The 18,638-nt window shown below is 32.7% G+C and overlaps 1 protein-coding gene and 1 long non-coding RNA gene across 6 annotated transcripts in view; one reads left to right on the top strand and one right to left on the bottom strand.

The window, feature by feature from the left end:
• The window catches only part of LOC148600763 (uncharacterized), a 137,668-nt gene that overhangs the window by 103,593 nt on the left and 15,437 nt on the right, over positions 1 to 18,638 (bottom strand). Inside the window, exons 2-3 of the mRNA XM_088554975.1 lie at positions 16,159 to 16,224; positions 4,545 to 4,616 (exon numbers count right to left, since the gene is read on the bottom strand). The gene's annotated coding sequence lies outside the window, so the exon portion shown is untranslated. The remainder of the gene's footprint in view (positions 1 to 4,544; positions 4,617 to 16,158; positions 16,225 to 18,638) is intronic.
• On the top strand, positions 8,711 to 18,353 carry LOC148600765 (uncharacterized). 5 transcript variants are annotated; one of them, XR_015917033.1, is made up of 8 exons: positions 8,711 to 8,984; positions 11,071 to 11,134; positions 11,543 to 11,738; positions 14,564 to 14,670; positions 16,207 to 16,362; positions 17,025 to 17,068; positions 17,518 to 17,578; positions 18,108 to 18,353. It is a non-coding gene; the product is annotated as an uncharacterized LOC148600765 (long non-coding RNA). The 5 variants fall into 5 exon arrangements; XR_015917031.1 differs by adding an exon at positions 12,172 to 12,860 and having other exon boundaries at positions 13,402 to 16,362; XR_015917030.1 differs by lacking the exons at positions 14,564 to 14,670; positions 16,207 to 16,362; positions 17,025 to 17,068; positions 17,518 to 17,578; positions 18,108 to 18,353 and adding an exon at positions 12,172 to 13,381.

Below are 18,638 nucleotides of genomic sequence, written 5' to 3'. Positions count from 1 at the left end.
AAATCCAATAAATAGAGATGCTGATTAAAATATGCACACCACACTACACCCAAAGAGTTTTATGAGAACCTAATTCATAATATTGAGTGTGTTGATCCTTAAGCCTGGATAATTTACCCAGTCTTTGCCATCTTAATTTCAGACATTAAGCCCCTTTCCTAAATCTGAAAAGAATTTCATATAGGGAACACTGGCTTGAAAGCAAACTTTGTGCAAGCCCACCACTACTTTTACCAGCATTGGCTGATGGTCTAGTCCAAATTTCTAAGACTGTTTTCCTATTTAAAATATTTCGTGTAATCCATGCAACATATATGAATTGAACCATATCTTCATTGGCTATTTTTTAAAGCAAATATACTGAATGATTAACTACCACAGCACTGAGAATCTCCCTGTGACCAACTTTTGGACATGCTCAACATGATCAGTTAAAGTAAGTAAGTATTATTTATTTTGAGTTGGATAAATAACACGAATAGGTCAAGGAGACAACAACCCAACCAGGATGTACATATTAATAGGGGAGCATGAGCCTGAGCTAACTAAAGCTACATGACAACCATGTGCATAGCATTTATTACTTGTGTCTTAATTTCCCTTAACCTTTCCCAGTATATCAATGCAAATTAAATGCTTTGAGGGTATATAAAGATATAAAGATTCACATCTACCCCATCTCCTTTCCAAATTAAAGAACCTTAGTGAGTGCGCTCACATACCCCACAAGTCCCAATGCTGGATACTAAAGTAAGTTTTTTCATAAGAGAAATACAAGGATATAGAAGGGTAAAAAAAGGAATAAAAGTGTTTTTTAGGCTTTAGACCTTTATCTTCTAACTAACTTCTATTACTCAGAATGGTAGTTTAAAACTCCAGATAGTGATTTCTTTGAGTTTAAGTTAATCCAAAGTAAATATCATTGTAGCAGAACAAAATGCACACTTGACCTGTAACTTATCATGGTGAATTTATATACCAAAAATCATGTCAAGTTTTTTTTCTGTGAATTTTGCTAAGTTCAAGGCCCGTAATTTCTGTAAAAATCATCAGAGTGGAACGAAATTTTAATTTGACCTATAACTTGTCATGATGAATTTATATACCAAAAATTATGTCATAATCTGCAAGCGTTTAGAAAAAAAAACTCAGAAAAACGGTTATTTCTGTGAATTTAGCTAAGTTCAAGGCCTGTAATTTTTGTAAAAATCATTGAAGCAGAACCAACTACAGTCTAGTCCTGTAACTTACCATGGTGAATTTAAATACTAAAAATGATGTCAATATCTGCAAGCATTTAGAAAAAAAGTCAGATAAATGGTTATTTCTGTGAATTTTGCTAAGTTCAAGGCCCGTAATTTCAGTAAAGATCAGCAGAGCGGAACAAAACGTAAATTTGACTAGTAACTTATCATGGTGAACTTATATACCAAAAAGTCATGTCATTATCTGCAAGCACTGAGAAAATAAAAAAGTAATCAAGGGAACCATGGTTATAGCGGTAATCAAAAGAATGTAATCCAGGGACAAAGACCAGACATGGAAAACAGACATACACAACAAAGAACATAAAGTAACTAAAATTATACATACAAAGTAACAAAAACAAATAAACAACTCAGACTCCACTAAAAACTGGGAGCATGGACCAGGAGCACTGGTAGAATAAGCGTCCTCTGCTTTTCTAGAAACATAAGCTCATAAAAAAATAAAGTCCAAGGTAGACGAAAGAGGGAAGGAAATCTATGACACGTTGAACAAATCAGTTTTCATGGCGCTAATGGATACACCATAACGATCCATGAGTTCATGATGACAACCATAAAACTTCTGTAGTGATGATTTCAACCTTGTAGTAACATAACCCTGTTCCAGAAGCCTATTTGTTAGAATTCTAGTGCAATACAAAAAGTCAGCGTAGTTTTGGCAAGCTCTGGCATAACGTTTGAGTTGTGATATGAACACTCCATATGCAGGTGCTGAAGGAATGTTGCCACAGAAGAAAGGAAAGTTGATAATTCTGAATGAGTCATCACGTGTGTCGTAAAGCTTGGTCAATAGTTTTCCTTTACCATCAATTTCTAAATGTAGGTAAAGATATGAGGATGACTATACAGTGTCTATAGTATCCTTTATCTCAAGTTCTTTGGGGTAGATGCGATGTGTCAAATCCCCAAAATTAGGATTGTTTAAATATAATACGTCATCTATAAAGCGGAAACTGAGATTAAAAAAGTTGATTTTTCTCAGATGTGGCCATTTGACCCCTTATAATTCGAAAAAAAAACATGAGAGATATCTGAAGGCAGGCATGGATTTTTATGAGGAATCCAATAGTAAAAAAATTGGAAATCGGACCAAAAATAAAAACATTTTTTTTTTTTTTTGGGGGGGGGGGGGGGGGTGGGGGTATTGCCCAACTTTGCCCCCCTATACCTTGAAAACAGTCTATAAACACACAAAATCTGCTGACATATTTGTTTAACAGAATAAAATAAGAAACACAATAAAAAAAAGAATAATAAAAATTGGAAGAAAAAAAAACCAAGCATTCTACATAAAGCACCTATTCTTACCCTTTTAGGCCCATTTTCAAAAAAAAAAGATAGGGACCACAAAGTATAAATTAATTAGGAACCTTTCTTTAGTGGATAGTAAAATTATATCAAAATTTCTGATCAACTGGTCAACCAAAACAGAAATGAAGTGTCCCCAGATGACACGGACGGTGACAACAGTGCCAACAAGAATGATAACTGCACGATAATATTATACAACCGCATATTTTTTGCGTTTGTATAAAGATCCTTGGTTTCCAGCCCCTTTTAGGCCCCTCATTCTTTAAAAGTTAAAGTCACAACCCCCAAATTCATTTCAAACTCTTATTTTGAGGAATGAACCACTGTGGTAAAACTTAAAACAGATCCATTCACACTTAAGTTGCTGCCTGAAAATAAAAAAAAATGTATTTTTCTGGCTCCATTATGGACCCTCATTCAAAAAAAGTTCATGTCATATTCCTAAAAAATCTATTCTAGCTTTCCTTTGAAAGTATGGCAACTTGTCATTCAATATCAAAGAGATCCATTCATTTGAGGTCAAGATATTGTCCAGATCATATCAGGAAAATGATTGTTCTTGGTCCTTGGCACCTTGTGGTGTAATTTCAAACAGATCTATACACTTATATTCAAGTTATTGAACGCATACATGTATATCATGAAAACACATATTTCTGGCCCTTTTTGTCCCATAATTCCTGAATGGTTTAAGTCATAACCCCAAAAATAAATCCCAGAATTCCTGTTGTTGTACGGCACCTTGTGGTATAATTTCATAAAGATCTATTAAGTTATACTCAAGTTATTGAGTAGATATGGAAGTGTCTACGGACAACAACAACAGCATATTATTATACGACCACAAAAATTTTGCGGTTGTAAAAATTTTTAATCAGACCAATAATAAATGAAATGCTTCACAGGGTGCAGCTAAATACAATTGCAGAGGTTGAAATTAAACAGTTTATGCAAATATCGACACACTATTTAAACTTGTTACAGCTTTAATTTTAATTATGATCAGATATTTGACACAGGATAAGAACTTGACCAGAATTGAAGCAGTCACTTTCTGGCCCTTTATTACTAAATGGTTGAAGTCGAAACCTACCAATTCAATCCACACTTTTCTTTTGGGGTATGGCACTTGTGGTACAATTACAAAGCAATTCATTCCCTTTATCATGAAATTAAAACAAAAACTTATCCTTACTTAGCTCTACTCACAACCCCAAATATTATTCCCAGTCTTCCTTTTGTGGTATAGAAACTTGCAGGAATTATATATGGGATCCACTAATTTTTTTACTAAAGTTATTGTCCAAACATAAAGAAAATGCTTGTTTCTGGTCCCTTTTAGGCCCCATTATTCCATAAAAGTTCAAGTCTTAATTCATAAAATCATTGGTGATATGGTATCTTTTTATAAGATTTCAAAGCAATCCATTCATTAGATGTAATAATCAAGTTATTGTCTAAACACCAGGATAATGCATGCTTCTCGCCCCCTTATTTTCAAAATGTGCAAGTCCAAAAACCAATATCAGTCTGACCATTGTGGTATAGAATATTGTGGAACATCAAAGACATTGCTATGGAATCAAGTAATAAAAAAAATCTGTGAAAGCTTCATCAAATTCCGTTCAGCAGATATCAAAATGCAAGAGCTTTGTTTCTTCTTATAATGTGATAATATAGCTTCTGTTCAAATACAAAGGTATATTGCATGGTCAGTTTCTCTGTCTTTCTTATTGAAATTAACAACCAAATATCAAGATAATAAAATAAGTTACTTGCAATAACATACAAGCATTTCTGTTTGTAAAACAACTGGTCAGCATACTATTCAATTTTAAAACAATTGAAAATTAAAATATACGAAATTTGCAACTTCAAGCTAAGAAATGTATGCAAAATTCATGTGTAACCATATCTGAAATCTGACTGAAAACAAAGGCAAAGTTTTACATGAGGAATTCATACCTGTTCAACTTTTAGGGGAGATCTCCCTCTTTTCAACTTTTCTAAAAGGATATATAGTGTGACAACCTTTTTCTAAGAAAAAAAAAGATAATTTTGCTAGAAATCCAAGTAAAAAGATATGACAAAAATATAAAATCTACGACAATCTTGTCAATCTACTAAGGGTTTCTAATTTGATTATAATTTTTTTTGTGTTTCAATATCAGTTCTTAGATTAGAAGAGCCATAAATCTGACAAGACAAGAGATAAGATACTTTATTATCCTCAGACACACAAGTGTACAAGAGGGCATCAACGAAATACAAACACAATCAATAGCAACAGGGGTAGACAAATTACAATCATAATAAAGTCAATCAAGTATATATAAAGTTGCACAATTTTCATTCATAAGGATAACCACGTGGTTGGATTAATCAGTAATTCATATTAAGTGAGTACAAAAGTTGTAACTACTACAATAATTTGATAAGGTGTTTTATAACACAGTATATTCTTGTATATAGTGTAAAATTGCAGTATGATAGCATACATTTCATTTTTTTTTACTGTTGAATATGTGAAATAATATCTTGGGATGAATTTATTTCTCAACTCTACCACCACAGGGTTTCTGCAGCCAAAAATGTAATGGAATTCATCTCCCAATATTGCACAATATTCATAAAGTCTTTCTTGTTTTGGGATACTTAACCACCTTCCTGTTTCAACAGGAAATTTTACATTTGAACAACAGAACTTACACATCAAAAACTATTTCCTTTGTTAAGCCTAAGTATGTAAGGCTCAAGACAATGTTTATTTTTCAACAAACTTTAAAATTCTCCAAGAGAGGAGTTACACATATTTGAAAACCATGATTGTATAAATTGGTCAACTAGTTTCTGTCTCAACATAAGTCTAAAAATTAAGCTAGATAGTTAGTTCTCATGTTCAAGAGGCTGTTCCAAAAAGTACACATTCTTAGCTCGATTCTAATTTCCATTAGAAAATGTCTAAGTTCTCCATAAACCATATAGCTCAGTTACAAAAGGTGTTGATTGCTGTCTAATCAGGTATTAAGGGAAAGCTTCATGACAGGTAAATAATCGTTGAGAAGCAATTAGGTGATTAAGGTTATTGGATGATGAATGACATGTAGATTGAATCTATCACCATTTTATGGACAGCCAATAATTTAATAATGGTTAATTTCTACTACACAATTAATTTGACAAACACTTTCAATTTAACAGGTCCAACTTCTGTACAACTACAAGTGTAAACAATTGTAAAATTACCCATGTTTGGGTATATTAAAAAATTCGGTTATCTCCCTTAGAATTTTAATCTCTTTTTACATTTTCAACAGTAAAATAGATTCGCATATAAATGTGTTAGCAATAGTTAAAGGAAATAATGTTCCTATACTATACTTCTTACATTTCCTGAAGCATTGTACCTCATGGAATGCAGAAATGTAAATTAACACTTGCCCATGTTTATCATTAAAATTAATATTGAATCAATATAAACAGTTGGGAAGATGTTCAAGATAATTATAAATAGTATAAAAAAAGGAGTACCAGTAATATATGAAAATGTTTATGTATTTCAATAGTCCTTTTTTCAGATGCAAGCCATTTAAGCATGCTTTTCAAAGGAAGGTAATACCCCTACACACAACAACTTCAGGTCGGCTGTCACATTGGAGAAAGGAAGAGCTTTAAAAATTTTCCTTGAAACTTACACTATTTTTACTTCAATAAGTACAAAAATGGTTGAAAAAAGTTCTTCAAAGTATCCAAGTGCATACCACAGCTCCAATAAATCAAATTTGCTTCAATTGGACAGTAAACCAGTCTGTCGGACTGAAGAGTTACTTCCCTTGGCTCAATTTTTTTTCAAAATGAAGTCAAAGTTAAGCTATTGTGTTTTGAGAGTATTTATACTTCAGGATTTCAATTAAGTTTGGAGGAAATTACCATAAAAAGGGGCTTACTATATTCTAAATACTAAATTACATGCACATATATTTTCATAAAACTGTTGCCTGAGTTTTGGTCATCTGAAAAAGGCCTTTTAACGCAAAAGGGATGTCATCCATACATTAATACAGTAAAACCCATAATATTTCCAAAAATGTCGTGAAATTTCCTGTTAAAGATAAATCACACTATTGTTTATGCGCATTGTATGCTGCAAACTATTATATCGTCGTCAATTTGTGACGTTGCTTTCTGTGCGAAATTCGCGATTTATCTCCTTTTGACTGTTGAATCAATATAACATTGAGATTCAAGAGCCGCTTTGGGAAATCTTCCATAAATGCCAGGCGTCCGTCCATGTATCATAAAACATAATTTGCCAGTTCATTTAATTTACTGACGTAAAAATGTAGAAAAAGTTTCACACGGAGTATCTAATCCAGGCGTGGATTCAGAGGTGCGGATCTGGTGAATGCTCCTATCTTGAAATTTGGGATGTTTTGTTTTTGCATGAAATCATGAATTTTTTACAAATTCTATCCCCACAGATGTTCTTGCTTACCTTTGTTCGGTCTTTAAATTTTATTTATTAGCCCATCGAATTATATATCTCAAGCATATGACTGATTGCCATTCATTTGCAAAAAGTTAGAGTAGGAACACTGGAAGTATAATATAGCCTTACAACCACCATGTATGTTTACCGACAAGGATGACCTGCCAATTTATTTTCTTGATCAAGCTTTTTCAGAAAATCAACATGGATGATCTAAATTCCTTATTACAGAATTAGGGTGTCTAGTTTCATATAATTTCAAAAGGTGGGTCATGAATTTCCCCCAGCTATGCAAGGGAGTTTGTTCTCCTCCTTAATCAAAATAAGGTCAGAAATGGGAATAGGATTTTATCATTAAAATAACAGAATTCCTACATCTACTTAAGGAGCAAACATTTAGTTCATTGGTGGGCAATTATCAAATTTTCTGTCCTGCCCTTTTTTATTAGAAAACTTTTTTCTTCAGCATACAGCACCGAAACATAGGCATTTGTTTCATTTGAAAAAAAAAAAAAAAAAATTGGTCACCTCCTCTTCCTTACTTAGGAAAGGAGGTGACAACCAATTTTTTTATATGAAACAAATGCCTGTGTGCCGAAATATTTTTTAATGTAAACAAAAAAATATTAGGACAATACAGGTTACAGACCACCAATTCAACCAATGAGCATTTGGAACGTACGCAAAAATAGTCCTACGCAGAAATTACCCCTGTTCCTCATAGTGCTGTGAAAAAAGTTCTCATCTTATTTAAAAAATTTAAACAGTTTCTGAAAGGAAAAACATTTCTGTACATTTTATAGGTGCATTTTGCTTCTTGTGATGTGAAGCCTAATCTCCATAATGATTTTTAAATATATCCCTATCTTGTGAAAACACTGGGATTTCCCATGCTATTTATAGACCCTTCACTTCCGGTGACCAGTACTGCACTGCAAGTCTGCTAACCCCACATGCCATTATGAGGAATGTGAGCTGACATATGTAGAATCATGCTGATATATAGTCCTCTGCAGGTTAAAGTTAAGGTAAAGTCCAGAGAAGCCATTGAATATTGTGAAATTAGCATAGAAGCCTATGGGAAGTGGAATTAGTGGTTTTTAGCCTACAAGGTCATGCCCTTTTATTTCTTGAAAATTTCAATCCTGCAATTTTATTTCAAATTTTATATGAACTACACTACAAGAAGACACAAACTTTCACAAGTATGGTAGGTGCACTCTCTTACATGTAAAAATACTTCATCAGCGGCTGTCGTGCGATATTTTTTTCCTTTTATTCAGTAAATATATTGCTACTAACTGTTGAAACGCCCCACCTACATTTGTAAATGTTGAACTTTAGATCCCGATAAGTCACTTGCTATTGAAGTATAAATAAACATTGTGGTACATGTAACTTAAAATACGAATACGAATTATAACATGTTCATGCAAAGAGACACAGCCATGCAACCAGAATAGTTTTATGTACTAGTATTAGAGATGCCAATGCGACCATATATGGCCGCCATTTTGTTTTCTGGTAAAGATTTTGACTTAGTATTTACGTTACCAAAATCCTTCTATTTCGGAGGTGACATTAGCTATGACTTTTTTTATGAATAAATATTTAATAAAATACTTTTTGTAGTGAATATAAGTCTTGTTGTTTATAGTTCTCGGAACGGGGATAAATTATCGTCATTTTTGTAACGGTACCAATACGGTTTTAACGTCGCGCGGCACGTTTTTTTCAGCGGAATATACGTTTTTCAGACTTAAAAATAAATATGTTCCTGACGTCATATTGAAATAAAAATAACACCCACTGAGAGCTTCGGATTTAAATATCTTTAGAATGGAAGTCGTTTCCGATACACTTCCCAAATCGATCTTGAAATTTTGTTTTCAATACTTCGAAGAGAAAAAAATAAGGTAAATATACGGAGTACGGCTTCACGACATGCATATTCTAATTCTTCAAGTTTTTTTCTTTAAATTTAATTGTCTTTGCTCTGGAAGGCACATTTTGGACCAATGGTGCATTATTACAACTGTACTCGACATGAAAGCACTGGGCAAACACCTTATCTTTTGATGTTTGGCAGAAATCCAAGAATTCCAGTTGACGCAGTGTTTGGACTTAGAGAGAATGAGAAGGAACCATCATCAAAATTTATCCAGGAGTTGCGGGAACGAATAGCAGAGGCACATCGACTAGCACAGGCTGCTGCAGAGAAAGCTAGAGAGAAGCAGAAGGACAATTATGATATTAAAGTTAGAGGAGGAACAGTGAAAGAAGGTGACAGAGTGTTGGTGAAAGTAGTTGCGTTTGAGGGAAAACATAAACTTGCTGACCGATGGGAGCGTGACCTATATGTGGTGATTACTCAGAAGAATGAGGACATTCCAGTTTTTGTGTCGAGGAAGGAGAATGGGGAAGGAAGAACCAGGACTGTTCATCGCAACCTACTTTTACCTATTGGAATACTTCGAGACAGACCAACACCTGCACCACGGAAAGCAACACCTGCAAGATTGATACCCGCCAAGGAACCGGACCAGACCAAACATGATGAAACAGAGGATGTTGCATCAGATGAAGAGTTAGTATGGGTTCATCATGTCATTGGGGAAAAGGAACAGAGCAACAGTGGTTTAGTCATTGCTGATGTGGATTCTGTTCAGAGACCTGATGAGGAGTCAACAGAGACTGGAGGGGATGCCCATCAATCGGAAGATATCATCATTGTCAACGATAGCCAGTCTGATGTTGAGGATAACAGAAGCGCTTCAACAGACCAAGAGGAGACTACTCAGGAAATCAACCATTCTGGTAGTGATAGTCCTCCGGATACAGATGCAGAAGATACACCGGTTCTGAGATGTTCCACCAGAGAACTGAGGCCACCAGAAAGATTTAGATCTGGTGAATACCTAATGACCGTCTGCAATAGGAAAACCACAAAGTGACTGGGAAAAGAGAGTTAAGTTCATTACAACTCTAGCTTCTAATTCTAGTTTACTAAAGGATTTGCAGACAGAGGCAGGGCGTTCAATTCTCAAGATATTGGAGACACATTCCTCACCTTAGTACATTAATGAAATGCCGAGACGTCATTTACCGGCCCGGGGGAGTATGTGGCAGAGTGGAATTTAACCAGGAATTGACTGTGGATATAATATTCATTTAATGTTACTCTTTCTATATATTTATGTATTGTATTTTATTTATTATATGATATATGATTTGAGATTAATAAACGAATGGTTTATATGTTTATTAAAACTTACTCACATTTATATTAAAATGTATACATATTGTTACTTGTATCAGTGTAATTGATAATCATTTACTTTGACTGATGGATTTACCTATCAGCTGATGAGCTATTTATAGAACTCTTTTATTTATTGGTCAATTCAGGTCACATGTACTTTAAAATTATCTTCAGGGTTTCCTTTGGAATGTGAGTATTATTCTCTTTGAGTTTGCTGAGCTGGATGGCAGACATAGATTTCCTTGAGATTTTTATAACTTAGTCTATAATTTCTGCCTAGTATTTCAATATAAATCTACTTTGGAAGTTTAGTTGTATTGCTGAGTTTCTGGAACTTGTATTTGAGGTTTGTTTCTATATTTCTAGCACTTTATCCCACTAAAATAACTTGGTTGAATGTTTAGTTTGAATTTGAGAATGAATTTGCAGTATGAAAATGAACTGAGTGAATGAGTAAAATCTATTTAAACCATTTAAAGAGACAAAATGATATAAAGGATTATAAATATTTAAAATAGTTAATAATTGAGCTATTAAACCAAAAGTTTCAAAAGTGACAAATCTTGAATGAATGTGATTTCTTATAAATAAATAGGATATAAATAATTGATTAAATGGTCAAATTTTAATATGTTAAATAATACTTTTATTCAATGATGTACTCAAAGTGTTTCATGTTTGTAATGAATGTAATTCTTGTTCCATGAACACATCAGTTATGAAACATATATTTGCTTCAGGTATTGTATGTGTCATACTGTATTATACCAGACAGTTAACCAGACCTTTTCATCTATTTGAGAGGTAAGCAGTAAGTTGTGTTTTTATTATAATTTTTTTGTGTTAACATACCATTTGTGGCAATGTTTGGCAAACTTATGTTTTGCTGTTATTTTAAATCTTACATGTTGCATACAATTAATAGAGTATAAGAGATCTGTACAGAATACTATTATGTCAGAAGTTACAAAATTATATTGGTACGAGATTTATGTCAATCATGAATAATTATAATTCATACATGTAGACGCAAGATATATTGAGTCTTAGCGACAGACAAATACATGAAAACATAATCTATATTTTATTCTAACAATATTGTACAGGTTGACAGAATATGTTCTTTATTTAAAAAAAATAGAGTTATCTTTCTTTTCTCTGTACTTAAAGTATTTTATTGTATTACAGGGTCAATTAATTTATTTGTTACAGATTCCAATCTGCCTTATCAATAAAAGAACCCTAAATCATCCATGTGTATTTTGTGGATCCCAATATGGTTTCATTTGTAATCAGGAACATATTTATTTTAAGCGTTGGAATAGGCGGCTATAGAAGGTTCGAGACACTTTTACCGTCATGGCTGACCCTGACCTAACGGAATCCGTTATCGATTCACACTGTGCTTGTAAGTAAATTTGGAGTTTCTACATAGGATTTACGTCAATGATAATTTATTATTTAAAGAATAATGGGATTTAAAATCTCTATTTTTCTCTTCTGCTACAAATATGATTGATTTACTACCGAATACGACATTTAGGAAAAGGGGGGGTGCTTGTTTACTTATTTCCAACATTATCAATGTTCTTTAAATATTCAAGCAGTATTAAGTAAGTGTTTAGCATTTTGATAGGGAAAGTAATTCCGTCCTTAGTTGTTACTTGTACATTTTAGTGCATGTACATGTATTTAATTTTTTCAACTACTATATTCTGAACAGTCTATGGTGTTTTGATATATTATTATATAATTCAATTTGCTGGCTATGGTTAATGAATATTGTGAGTTATACTAACTGTTATAAACAAACCGTCATTGATCTGTAATTATTTTATTAGCCACTGTTGAGTCAAGAACTACATGTATTACACTTGGAGAATTGTTAAAGGATGTATCAAGTACTCAATTGGACAATATTACTAATGAGTACTTGTTGGCAAATGGGATCACCAAGGGGGAGATATATCAACTACTGACAGACAGAAACTATTCCGGTTAGTTTGTGGTCCCTTCTTGTTTCTTTCAGTTAACTAATGTCAATTCTTAATTCCTTTATGATGCTAATGAGACAATTTTGGATCTTCAAATGTGGATTGCTACCTGCTGCTGGACATCAGATTCATTTTTGTAACATTGTTGCTGGCCGACTTGAAGTGAAAGCACATGTTATGGAGGACATGCATATTTCATGTAGATGAGGATACACAAACAAAATATTGCCAAGAGTTAGGGTATAATTACATGCTGAAAGGTATATATTGTAACACTAATTTCACAGTTTTGTAATGTTTTAGTTTCAGGTTGATGTTGCTGGTCAATGTCTAACCTTAAGAAAAATGTCTTCAAATGGCCCAACAAAGATGACATTAGTGTTGTTGAAATTTTTTTTTATCTTTTATTCAGATTTTGAGATCAACCCCAAGGACACCAGTGGTAGAACCTGGTTTTTAACACAGTTTGAATCTATTTGTTCTGAATATAAAAAGTATTATGATGAGTATTTTTCCTAGGTCTTTGTGTATGACATGTACACTTATTCAAGACAATTAATATCTGTTATACTTTCAGTAGTACAATGATTTTACCAATTTTTATCTATTTATAGCATCTAGTACACATACAAAATTAATGATCTTTTATTGTAGAGAATCCTTGGACTTTCCATATAGATGTAATTGCTGTTTTTATAGGAAAATCATAAGTTATGTTGTAGGGAAATTGACCTTGTGCATCATATCTGCTATCATAAAATGCATGTATTATTCTTAATTAAGACACCTAAAAAAAATAGATATTTTTTATGTCTTGACATAACTGTTTTAGTGGTTTTATCAGATTAATATTTTGAAAATTAAATATCTTTTCTATTAAATTTATCACACCATTTAAAAAACATACGGTCAGTTTCACTGCAAAAGTACTGCATTGACTCAATTTTTTATCTTGTCATGTTGTATTTACATTCTTACATGTGTATACTGATTTTTCTTGTAATTATTTCTTGCAATTACAACAGATATTCTTACTAACTGATATTTAAATAGATTTTTATATTTCTTTTTCATTAGATTTGGTTTGTCTTGACTCACTGTATGATCATGATGGCAGTTATATTTTAAATATTGTCTTGATCAAGAAAAACAATAAATGAAGTAAAATCAACATTTCGCTCTGCTTATCACTGCCTGAAGATGTAAAAACTTCACATACACACAAAAGAGAACCACTTACATTGCACAAATACAGTCGCTTACCGAAATTACATATATGATTATAGTGTACAGCTATTATGGCAGAATCATGATATTTCGATTTATAAACTATTTTAAATCAATTCAGTCAGTAACCTTACAAAACTTGGTCAATTTCACATGAAAGCATCTGAAGCATTGGATAAAACAAGAAGTAAACATTAAAAAAAAAATAACCAGTTTGAAATTTACCATTTAAAAGTTCCTCACTTATCTTAGGATTTTTATAGTGTCTATTATAAAAATCCTTGATTTATCAAATCTATACATGTACATGTACTTTTACAACATTCAATTTAAAGTTAAACATGCAGTTTTAGAAAGGAAGATAAGAATGAGACGATTAAAATGATACCAAGATTGTAAAAATAGGTTGATTTTTAAGAAAGTTATTGCTGAAGATAAACTTTTTGGTTGCGAAATGGATATCAACGAGAGCAGCGGCAATTTTTATTCAAAATGGCTGCCTTTCCTTTCGTCTCTCATGTAATATACTACAGTACACAAATAAATAATGTCTTAATACAGGAAATAACAAAACATGAAAGGGCTAGCTTAAAAAATCTGGACTAAGTGAAAGAAACCAACTGTTGTCATAATTTGGCGGCCATCTTGATTCAAAATGGCTGCCATTTCTCCATGACGACACTCAAAACCAAAACAAAAATTTTGCTTACTCTATAACAACAATGCATGCCAATTTTCTTGATCATATCTGTACTACTTTTAAAGATATGATACATTAAGTGATATGGGTTATTAGTCTTTATACTGAATTGGTTGCACTGCACTACAGATACTATAGTGCCATTTTGCCATTACAGGCTGAAATGGTAGAAGTGGGATATAAAGTAGTTGATCAATCTTAAATTTTATGTTTGGATTGATTATTAACACTTCTATCTTGAAGAATTCTTGTAGTTTTCTTATGAATTAAGCCAAGAAACAAGTTTGTAGTAAGCATTTTTTTTTTTGGCAGGGGAAAAATGGTCATGGAGGCTGTTTTGACCCCATCAAAACAGACTTGCTGTAGTACTGGGCTTGGTTATATTCCTAAAAGCGGAAAAGGCTGGATCATAATACATAGTAATTTCAATAAAAAGACTCCATTCTTTGAGAAAATAAATGTTGAATGATGTCATTTCAATAATGGCTTCAGTATTTGCCTTAAAAAAATGGCTTAAAGTCATTTTCTGATTTCATTGCGAGTGGAAAAAAGGGGGGATGATTTTGGGACTTTAAAAATGTCATAACTTGGCAACCCCTTGTTCGATTTCAGTAAATGAGGGCTCAAAATGCTGGTCTAAAGAAGTTCTATCTATTAAACATAATATAATCACCACATTTCTTAAAAATATAAATACATGGACTCTCTACTATATCGCATTCTGTTCTCTCCAGTCTTATTTTTTTTTTTTTTTTTTTTGTCTTTTGATTATTCCTTCACAGACAAGTTTTAGTATTGCCATTTTAATATTTTTATTTCTTCTGTTTTGAAGCTTGTAAAGACGTCCCATCGCTGACAATGTCAAAACGTCATCCAACATAACATTTGGAGTAGGAAACGTCCAAAATCCAAACAAAATTATATAGAAATGGTACAAAAATGTGTTTAACTTCCTTATTTGATCGGTGACCCCCACTTTTTAAAAAGACTATACCATCAGCTAATGGATACTTTTTCATTCAGCAAGTTTGAGAAAAATCTTAACGTGAGAAGTATTTCAGATTACTGTGAATATGGTTCAAAAGTTAGTTTTTCTTTTGGCGAGAAACAGTAAAAGGCTTTTTTAGGCCGATAACTTATTGTATTTTGTTTTCAATGTTTTATAAATGAAGTAGAGACAATTTCCAATCTACAGATGTATGGCATGTGTCATTCGTAAAAATATTGGCAAGATCAGAGACATCTGAATTGAATTCAGAAAATGACAAAAACTCCCTGATTTTACCAATTTTTGAACTGCTATATCTTTATTAAAAGCATGGTGACCTATATTTTTTAGATGTTTATTTCAATGCCTTTATACTTGAGACAATTCCATTAAATTTTCACGAAATTCCTGGTTAGTGTAATTGTCTTTATGATGATGTCCTGCCAAAAAAAACCCAAGGGGATTTTCAAAAGTAATAAGTCTGGAAGACATGTATTTTTGTAGCAGGAAACAACAAGTAAGGACCTAGAAGAAGACTTCTGAGTGGAGTAGTGGACTCTCCTGGGTTACAAAACATTCATATTTCCTTTCTTAGTAGTAGTCAATCTTCTGAAGACTGATGCGTGGAGTAAAAGGACATTGATTGGGAACTCTTTGGCTACTGCCATTGTATTTGAACAGGCTTTGCTTTTTTTAAACTATGTTAGCCACATCCAAGCAAAATTAGCGATTAACTAATGTGTCTAGCCTTCTCGATTTCTCGCACATCATCATCATCATCATAATTACCCTTTGCAAATCGAAGAAGAAACAGGTTACAGAAGTCAAAACGAAAGTTCATCAAATTTCGGAAAATAATAAAAATACATGTTAATGCCAGAAAATGACGAACTGCATGTATAGAATAAATTTTACTTACTTTGAAAAAGTCAGTGTAATAGATCTGTAACAATTTTTTGAGTTTCAGTCTACACAATTCAACTACCTGGAAATGAAAAACGAAAGTAGATAAAGAAGCAACCAATCAAATCAGAGGACTATTAGGCGAAGCTGCGTCAATTCGTCCCAGAAGCAAGATGTACAAGCACTGAAGTCATCGGGAAAAAAATTACTATGGAAATAAGTATTTCAATATTACAATTCATATGCATGAATTCACCTTCAAAATTATATGTATTGAAATGCGTACATTTTCTAATACAATTATCCTTTTCAAAATTTGCAATTTAATATGTAGGTGGTCGAGAAAACGAGTAGTATACTATGAGTTTTAGAAGCCATATATCTCGGGAAGTGCAGGGAGATGCACCCCAATGCGCACGCGCATGACGCCACATCCGGTGGCAATGGACCGGAACAAACTCCAAGGCAGCTCCAGTTCCGTACCGTTGACGTTCCTCCACTAATCACTGCATTCGGCTTTTTTCGTTTGTCGAACTTCGCCGAAGTGACCTCCAAGTTGAACTCGGGTTGCCAGTGAAGCCAACATGGCTGACGACGTTACAGGCAATACATCCTAGCTTTAATATTACGATTTTGATTGTATGCAAAATATGTAAAGTGTTACGAATGTTTGACGGTGACGAATATTCGTTTTATAACAATCTTTTTGAAAAAAATCAATTATACAGATTAGCGTTCTTGATTGAATACAGCACATGATGCATCGTCTGCTCGACTCTAATCGACTAATGCAATAAATAGTAGTCCCGCCAGTGTTAAATTCAATGCCAATTTATAATTCAGTTTTTTGTCATTTAATTTTATTATATTTTTTCTTCGTAGGACAGATATTATGCAGCAGCCGGGTAGCTATTATTTACTTGATTGTAAGTATATAAGCTTGTATGGTAGACTGATTTTTATAAGAAAATATGGCCTAGTGAGAACCTGTTGAAAGTCTTTAATTTTTTTTTTACTTTGTTCTGCCAAGTTTATAATATGGCTAAAATTATTGCAAAACCTTTGATATGAACATACTTGCATTGATTTCTACAAAATGTAAATCAGTGGCAGATCTAAAGGGTAGCAACTGGCCCCCTATTATTTTAGCAAGCATGAAATCAAGCTTCGCTCTGCATTGAATTAAATTAACATCCATCTATTTGCAGTCCTGGATCCACCCTTGTTTATTTACTATTGATAATGAACTTAAAAAGTAAATTGTGTCTTGACAGATTGTCCTAATTTTGACTAGAAATTCATGTAAGAGTATGTAGTTGGTCAAAACCTTGTATAGCAGCATGTGACCAATTTTTGTAATGTTTCTCTGTTTTAGATACTATAGGAGACAGGAGTGATGAATATTTCTTGAATGACTTCACAATAGACATTAATTTGTAAGCTAAATTTACATGTTCATATCAAAATAATGAAATAAATGTTCAAAGCTGAATATACAGAATTAGTTTGATTTGTTTGTACAATGTGTTATGTTTCTTAGATGTTACTCTTCTTAAATGAAGGAAATAAAGACATATATACACGTATATTGTCTGTTGATCTGCAGTCCACTATTGACATACTCCTAAATGAAAATAAGATTTTAGTGAATTCTTCGCATCTGAAATAGAATTCTTCACAATTGAAGGAGGAATGATTCAAATTTCTCAACTGTTTTATCGTTTATCTTGATTTGAACCAAGTTAAAAAAAATTTTCGATTGCTTCAACTCAAAAGAATACAACAGCGAATATTTTCTTTTTACATCAGCTTGCATTCGACATGCAAAGTAAAGAGGGTTGAACAGGTCTTGTATTTCGAAATCTTTGTAGAACAGTCTTATAAAATTACACTTTGAAAGCTTTAAGAGCAGAATGTCTACAATATTGAAATTAATGTAGTAATGTAAGTGTACATTTTTTGTAGGTTTCAAGGATCTAAAGGTAACACAAAGAATGGAATGATGATTGAATTAGCTGTTGAGTTATTTCGTTTTGAAACCAATTGACATTTCAATGTTTTTTTTTTTTTTGTGAATGCAATGCTTATGTTATGTTAATGAATGTAATGGATGTAAATTTAGTTTTCTTTGTGAAGGCAATTGCCATACTTTACAGATTAATTGTAAAATGAAGAAAGTCAAAGTGTAATTAAATCAGGACTTAATATTTACTTGAATCTTTAAATTCTGATTGCCATTAGACCACAGAATATGAATTTTACTAGAATCAAAGTGGGGCCTAATTCCTAAATAAATGGTTCCAGTAACAATCTCTAAAATCACTAACGTTGGGCTGTACACATCAAGGTTTAGACAAGAAAAAAATCCTGAAATAAAAATAACTCAAAAACAAACTCATTAGTCTTAAAACATAATTCTCCAATAACACATTTGAATTTGGGAATGCATTGTAATGCCCTTTCTATATTTTTACTCAAATCGCCTGCACTGAGTCA

This window comes from Perna viridis, chromosome 12 (assembly GCF_037379345.1).
Source record: "Perna viridis isolate PV_CMFRI_1.1 ecotype Kerala chromosome 12, ASM3737934v1, whole genome shotgun sequence".
Taxonomy (NCBI): domain Eukaryota; kingdom Metazoa; phylum Mollusca; class Bivalvia; order Mytilida; family Mytilidae; genus Perna; species Perna viridis.
The sequence above is the reverse complement of the archived record's forward strand: the minus strand, read 5'-3'. Positions and strand labels throughout refer to the sequence as shown.